This window comes from Lolium rigidum, chromosome 2, assembly GCF_022539505.1.
Source record: "Lolium rigidum isolate FL_2022 chromosome 2, APGP_CSIRO_Lrig_0.1, whole genome shotgun sequence".
Classification (NCBI taxonomy): domain Eukaryota; kingdom Viridiplantae; phylum Streptophyta; class Magnoliopsida; order Poales; family Poaceae; genus Lolium; species Lolium rigidum.
In genome coordinates this window covers 104,490,752-104,497,025 of record NC_061509.1, presented here as the reverse complement: position 1 = coordinate 104,497,025, position 6,274 = coordinate 104,490,752, and positions in this window count along the sequence as shown.

Sequence of the window (6,274 nt, the reverse complement as noted above, 5' to 3'; positions counted from 1 at the left end):
ATCGCTAAGCCGGTTCATAAGCAGGTTAGGAGAAAAGGCCTTGCCGTTGTATGCTTTGATGAGAAAATCCGATAAGTTCGTCTGGACCCCTCAGGCAGACGCAGCGTTCAAGGAGCTGAAAACAATGTTAGCTACCGCGCCGATATTGGCTTCGCCGTTGGAAAGAGAACCGATGTTGTTGTACATAGCAGCAACCAACCGGGTCGTGAGTGTTGTTGTGGTAGTGGAAAGGGAAGAGGAAGGAAAAACCGTCCAGAGGCCGGTATACTACCTGAGTGAGGTGCTCTCCCTCTCCAAGCAAAACTACCCGCACTTCCAGAAGATGACCTATGGCGTGTTTATGGCCGCCACAAAGCTCAAGCACTACTTCGAGGAACATCCTATGAAGGTGGTGAGTGAAGCTCCCATCTCTGACATTATGTGCAACAAAGACGCCAGCGGCCGGATTGCAAAGTGGGCGATCCAGATATCACCATACGTGCCGGTGTACGAAAGAAGAGATGCCATAAAATCACAGGCTCTGGCTGATTTCCTCGTTGATTGGGCGGAGATGCAATACAAACCGCCGGATCAGAAGATAGAATACTGGAAAATGCACTTTGATGGATCCAAGCTCAAGGAGGGTCTAGGTGCCGGTGTGGTGCTTACTTCACCAAAAGGAGACCACCTCCGGTATGTTTTGCAAGTACATTTCAGGGCATCGAACAATGTCGCTGAATATGAAGCCTTGATCCATGGGCTTAAGGTCGCAAAAGAAATCGGTGCGCACCGGATCATTTGCTATGGAGATTCAGATCTTGTGGTACAGCAGTGTTCCGGAGATTGGGATGCAAAAGATGCCAACATGGCCTCGTACCGGTTTCACGTGCAAAAGATTGCCGGATTCTTCGAAGGTTGTGAGTTTCACCATGTGCCGCGTGCAGAAAATGAAGCTGCGGATGCTTTGTCCAAGATAGGCTCATCCCGACAAGAAATTCCTCCCGGAATAGCTTTGGCACACCTAAGAGTACCATCAATCAAGCCAAGTCCAGAGTCGGAATCAATTTTTGTACCGGAGTCACACATTGTGCCAATGGATATCGATGAAGGGAACCCGGGGGCTGCTCTGGCAAGCTCGGGGACTGTTCCGGTAAGCTCGGGGACTGCCGCGCCGGTACCGGAAGAAACGATGCTGGTGGATAGCATGGACATAGACGTGCCGGTATTCCTGGTTCGGGAGACTCCGTCCTGGGCTAAACCTATTAAGGAATTCCTAATCAACGGCACCTTGCCGGCTGACGAAAATGAATCAAGGAGAATCCAAAGAAGGTCCAAGGCATACACATTCATCAATGGTGAGGTGTACAAGAGAAGCGTTACCGGTGTCCTTCAAAGATGTGTGGAACCGGAAGAAGGGAAAGAGATGCTTGAGGAAATTCATCAAGGGGAATGTGGGCATCATGCCTCATCAAGGGCGCTGGTAGCAAAGGTATTCCGGCATGGGTTTTACTGGCCCACTGCTTTGGAGAACGCTGAGGATTTGGTAAGAAAATGCAACGGGTGCCAGAGGTACGCCAAGCAAAATCATACCCCAGCGTCCGGTTTAAAGACAATACCGCTAACATGGCCGTTTGCTGTTTGGTGCCTTGACATGGTTGGCCCATTCAAGACTGCAAGGAGCAGCATGACTCACATCTTGGTCATGGTAGATAAGTTCACTAAATGGCTAGAGGTAAAACCTATCGCAAAGTGTGATGGGCATACAGCTGTGAAATTCTTGAAAGATGTCATCTTGCGGTATGGATACCCGCACAGCATCATCACTGACAATGGAACCAACTTTGCTCAAGGTGAGTTCAAAAGATTTTGCGAGGATAAGAATATCCGGTTGGATTTGTGCTCGGTGGCACATCCACAAGGCAACGGCCAAGTGGAAAGAATGAATGCTTTGGTACTCTCCGGTATCAAACCCAGACTCATTGACGCAGTGGAAAAAGCACCGGGGTGTTGGCTTGATGAGATACCATCAGTGCTGTGGAGTATAAGAACAACCCCAAACCGGTCTACCGGATACACTCCGTTCTTCATGGTCTATGAGCAGAAGCGGTCATACCAACCGACATCATCCATGATTCACCAAGAGTACAGCTCTATACTGAGCAAGAGGTCAAAGAGGCCAGGGAAAATGATGTGGACTTGCTAGAAGAAGCAAGAGAGCTAGCTTTGGCAAGAACAGCCATTTACCAGCAAAACCTAAGACGCTATCATGACCGGAAAGTCAATCCGAGAGTTTTCCGGGAAGGAGATCTTGTGCTTCGCCTAGTGCAGCGCACTGAAGGCCGGCATAAGCTCTTGCCACCTTGGGAAGGTCCCTTCATTGTAAGCAAGGTGCTTCACAATGATGTATACTACCTAATTGATGCACAGGAGTGGAAAGAAGGAAAGGCGGACAAGTCCGGAGAGGAGAGCAAGCGTCCATGGAACATAGCTCTGTTGCGTCCTTTCTACTCTTGAAGTGGTGGTGTAAGAAGTTCCTTTTTTGTACCTTATATGCTATGAATAAAAGATGCTGGAACATTGAATGAGTCTCGGGGACTACCCCAATAAGGTTGCATGTAACTTGTCTATTTTTTCAGTTCACCGGTTGCTTATTGAATGTTTTATCTTTCCGGTTTAGTAGTGTGCTAAATCCTACCGGAGTCTTCGACTCGCTGCTGTCCGCAAACCGGCTTCATGGCAAGCAAGATAAACCGGTAGGGGATAAGCACATGAACTGCGAAAAGGGAGAGCAGGAAAGAACAATCCGGAAAATTTAACTAACCCCGGTTAAACCGGTTTTTTGCAAAATTTCAAAGTTATTTCTAAGTTCAAGAAGATGTTTGTTTGGTGAAAGAACCTTGTGCTCATACGCCAAAGAACGCCCATAGAAGGCAGGCAGAGCCAAGGCAAAAGAACCAAGTATGCATCAAATTGGATGCGGAAACAATTGGGAAATCTTTGCAGTACAGGATAAAAGCAGAACCAAAAGCAAATGTGCTAAAGCAAACTTAAGATAATTAGCTACCGGTATAACGTACCGGCAGGAAATGTTGTACCACAACCAAAAGCAAATTTAAAGTTTTACATCATAGACCCCGGCATTCCGGGGCAGAATTTAACAGACATTGTTTTTAAGACAAGCAGGGCCAACAGATAAGTCACAGGCAAACATATGGTGAAGGTCATCAGGCAGCGGGGGCTTCCGGAGGAGCATCGCCGGCATCAGCGTCGTCCAAGAGCTCCTCTTCGGCTTCATCCTCCTCCTCGTCGAGATAGTCCTTGACGCCAGGAGGGGGAGGGATGAAGGTGCGCATATCGGCATACTCCGCAATGCGGTACGCGCGATCCTGCCGCTTAGCGGAGAGGATCGGGTCCAGATCGGTTTCTGCGTCTTCACGCACGCCGGTGAGGGCGTCCAGATTGAGCTCCGGGTACCAGGAGCAGGCAACGCGGAGGGCGGAGTCCGCGCCGGCACGGGCAGCAGAGCACTGCCACTCGCGGATCCTCCTGCCGCCACCCTTAAGACGATCGCTGATGAGGGAGAAGGTGTCCGGCACCTCTTCGCCAGGCCATAAGGTCCTGAAGAGCTGGGTAGCTACATCAGGGATGTCCGATAAGTTGCGGTCTATGGCGCGCATATGGGACACCCGCGCGTTGAGCGCGACCAGATGGTCGTTGGGCGTCCATGGCACGGTAAGATCCGCTCGGCCTTGGTCCTTGCGGCGCGCGTCCACCTTCTTGACAGCGTACCCCTGGGAGTCCGGAAAGAGGCCTGTGTAAAGAAAGAAAAAGGTCAAGGAAAAGAGACCGGAAAGAAAAAAGTCCGGAAAGAAAGAAGTCCGAAAGAAAAGAGACCGGAAGGAAAGATAACGGGAAGAAAATGGGGTCGGAGGAAAAAAGGCTTATATGCAGTAGTCAAAGTGTAAAATAAAAGAACTTACGATGGGCGAGGGCGTCGGTCTGCAGGATCAGCTGATCGCATTCCTTATGCTCCTCCTCCAGCCGCGCGGCCTTCTCCTCGGCAGCCTTCCGGGACTTGGCCGCCTCCTCCAGCTCGGCCAGCAGCACCACGTTGGCGTTGCTGGCGTCCTCCAGTGCCTCCTCCATCTTGGCCGCTGCGTCAGCTGCAGCGACTTCGAAGGCCTTGGCATGGTCAAGCCCCAGTTGGATGAGCTGGGTCTTGAGCTCCCGGTGGCTGGTCTTGAGGGCGTCCAGCTCCTCCTTGTGCTGCCGGATGAGCTGGTCCTTCTCCCCTGTAACCGGAAAAGAAAGTGTTAACAAGGTTATACTAGTAAAAATGGGAAAGAAACCAAGTTTAAAGGAAAAAGGAGAAAAGCTATACGTTGGGCGGTGGCAAGCTGCTCCTTGAGAGCGTCAATGGAAGCTTCCGGGACCACTGTTAAGCAGAAATTGTGAATGTTAGGAAGGAAAAAGGTTTCCGGTAAGGAAGATGCCGGCAAAACAAAAATTTACCTTGGCACTTGTCATGTGCCTCAGCGAGCTCCCGATGCTCCCATAGAAGCTCCTCGAAGAGAGCCTTCCGAGCGTCAGCCGTGAGCTGTTCAAGAAAAAGAGGTTAGTAAAGTTTTGCGCTAAGAACAAGGTTCTTAACCCGAAACTCGGGGACTGGCAGTGCCGGTTTTGCGCGTTTTAAGCTAAGTTTTGCGCTAAGAACAAGGTATTTAACCCGAAACTCGGGGACTGGCAGTGCCGGTTTTATGCTAAATTTTTAAGTTAAGTTTTGCACTAAGAGCTGCGCTCTCACCACAAAACTCGGGGACTGGGAAGATAGACAAGAGAGAAACCGGCATGAAACCTAAGAAAAAACAAAACCGGAAACGAAGAAACCGGTAAAGATTGAGACAAGTTAGCAAAACATACCATCAGATTGTTCGTGGAGTCGTACCACGCGCTGTCGAGCTCTTTAACGGCGCTGCGAAGCCGCATAAAGTGCTCCTCGGAAGACCGGTCCCCGACAGGGTCAGGAGCCGGCAGCCTGTCCTTGCCCAGGCCGCGGGTCGCCGGAGTCATGTCCGCGGCGTTCCACTTTTCGGCGTAGGGCAGAAGGTGCCCCAAGTCTCGGCCTTGGCGCTTAAACTCTGTGATGCGACCAAGGAGCCCGGTGGCCTTCGTGGCGGCATCTTTGGCAGCCTTGCCGATGTGCAGCACCAAGGGCTTCTGGCCGCCGGAAGAGGCCGTCGCCTTCCCCTTGATCAGCTTGGAGGTCTTGGGCGGCGCCGCGGTAGAAGCGGCCCCGAGGGGCTTGGCGCGAGGAGCACCTGGCGGCGGCATCAGGAGGGAGCGTGGCGACGGAGGAGCGTGGCGACGGAGGAGCGCTGGGCGCATCACCCGGTTTGGGGCCTTCCGGCGCGGGAGACTCCGGCACGGAAGTTGTTGTTTTTTCAAGAACGGCAGAGGTGCGGAGGCGTGGAGCTCTGTGCGCGAAGGAGGAGAATGCGAAGAAGATGAAGAAGAAGGGGCGATTGAGTTTATAAAGAAGAGAGAAGGTGGGCAGGAAACCGCTGGGCCGCGGCGGTTCGCCTCGCGGCCCACGACGGTTCGCGCCTTGGGCCGCCACGTGGCGAGGGAGTACACGCAAAGAAATACGGAGCCACACAGAGGCGCACACGGGATCCCGAAGAGGTAGTGGGATCACTTGCGATGCATTAAATGAGCGCGCGGGAGTCGAAGGGAAGTGACCCCTGACACTGGCGCGTCAGTCACAGTGCGCATGTCTCTGTCAGGCGCAGGGCCCGAGATATTCTCGACTTCGCCGAGGAAGCAGTAAAGACACATGATACCGGAAAATAGAGATGCCGGAACGAACTTTGCAAAGAGAAGAAAAAGAACAAGGGTAAAGGTGCCGGAGCTAAGCTCAAGACATGAGTAATTAAACCGGTATCCTAAGGAAATGAGAACCTGGCATGGCCTGTAGGATAGAATCCTCCAGGCTATACCAGCTTCGGGGACTAATGTTGGGGGGATGACCCCCGGTATGCCAAAGGCATGCTAAACCGGATGGCTTGTGCCATCAAGATACCGGTTTAATGTTCGTACCTGAACCTAAGGATAAGAGTTCGGCTAAGTGGAGCTAAGCCGGTATCCCCAAGAGGGGTATACCGGAATCCGGTAAAGAAGATACCGGAAAGGAACGCCTGTCGGCAGGACTGGTCAAAGATTCTCTCCAGAGCTAGAAGACAAAGATGAGCTAAGCAAAGTAACTTTAGACGGAGGGCTGACGGTAAAGAGAAGGGTG